Source organism: Cynoglossus semilaevis, chromosome 20 (genome assembly GCF_000523025.1).
Source record: "Cynoglossus semilaevis isolate Cse_v1.0 chromosome 20, Cse_v1.0, whole genome shotgun sequence".
In the NCBI taxonomy this organism is placed as follows: domain Eukaryota; kingdom Metazoa; phylum Chordata; class Actinopteri; order Pleuronectiformes; family Cynoglossidae; genus Cynoglossus; species Cynoglossus semilaevis.
This window is the reverse complement of record NC_024326.1, coordinates 6,085,122-6,086,848: the sequence shown is the minus strand read 5'-3', so window position 1 is coordinate 6,086,848 and position 1,727 is coordinate 6,085,122.

Genomic DNA, 1,727 nt, shown 5'->3' with positions numbered 1-1,727 from the left:
TGCTGTGTCCTAGCGTTTGATTCTTCGGGACTCTTGTCAAAAGTTTTAAAAGGTTCTTGTGTAGCATGAACGATATCATTAACTTCAGATGCTTTTTCGGTCGGTTGAGTGAAAAAATTGTCCAGACCAACTATGTCCACATCATTAGTTGCGATTGCAGTGAAGGATTTGGACGTTGGATTTTCATCCTGGGTCGGAGGTGCTGTTTGCTGATCTGTCGAAACTGGTGTTAATTCCTCCTGAGTTTGTATGATTGGCTTTGAGTCAGGAACAGTCACAAAGGATGAAACTATGTCTGCAGGACTGTCTAAAATTGGACCGAAAAGAACTGAAGAATCAGGAGAAAGTCCGTGGATGGGATGGGACTCTTCAGTATTCAACAGGTCCGGTGGCATCGTGGGACAGACTTCACCGTTTGTTTGATCAACCAGAAGAGCATCAGACGATTCGTGCTCAAGGATTCCCTGCGCTTCTGGAGAATCAAACACGTCTAGTGGTTTTTCCGAGCAGACCTCTTGATCGATTTGATTGGCCGGAGAGTCATCAGAGACAGAAATAACATTGTCGTTTAAAATGTCAGCGTTAACTTGACCATATTTGTCATTTCCTTCACCTGTATTCAAATCAAACATCTCTTCTTTGGTTTGGATGCAGCCTTCACTCTTCATTTTATTAACTGTTGGATTAGCAGTTACTGACCTGACATCATTTTTAATAGTATCAATAATCATTTTATCGTGGTCGTGATCCAGCAACTCTTCATGCACTAAGTGCTTTACTTCTCCTTCTGGAGAACCAAACACTCTTTGTGGCATTTCGATGCAGGTGTCACTGTCACCTTGATCATTTATTGCATCTACTTTTTTGCTCCTGTCTCCAGTTAAGCGAGTAATAGGCTTTTCAGGTGTTGGTTGCATTGGTGGTGTGGCAAAAATAACATCTTTATCTTCAGTCTTGCCCGGGAACATAGACTCTTGATCTCCTTTTGGATCGTCGTGACAATTACCCGCTGAGGTTTTTTGCAAGTTTGCGAGAAGACCTTCATCTTTCTGACTTTCTATTGTTTTGGCCTCGGTAGTATTTGACTCCTGTACAGACTTCTGTAACCCTTGCTTAAAATTTGAGACTTGAGTCAAATGGCTGTTGTCTTTTTCCTCTCCAACGTTCTCCGTTACTTCTCCTGTATTTTTGTTATGTTCACGTGGCTTCTTTTGTAGACCTGATTCGGTTACATCCTCCGTCTTTTCTTGGGGTGTTCCACCACTAGGTTTGACATCTGGTTTCTTGGCATCTTTTACCTCAGTTTTGTTGATTCTTTCATATGACATAAAGAATTTTAACAATGGGCTTTTTCCTTTGGACCATGAGCTCTGTTTGGCCTTAGGCTTTTCCGAGTGGTTTGCACAAGTCTTTGGAGGGTTGGTTCTCGCCGCTATCTTTTTCTGGGAATCTTCATTTGCTTGAACGGTGGTTAAATTATTCTTGTCGTGATCATCTGTATTGCTCTCACCTTCAGGGCTTTGCTCTGCCGAAAAACATTTAAATCTTTGGATGATTCGACTGAAACCGCTTGAGTTTCGTCTAGCCCTTGGCCTGTGACGTTGTCTTGAGTTGTTTCAAAAGGGTCGGACAGATGTTTTATGACCTGTGGTTCTTCAACGGTCTCAGCATCTTCTAGAAGAGTAAGATTCGTTTGTGGACGGTCTTGACAGCCTTGTGCCTCGACT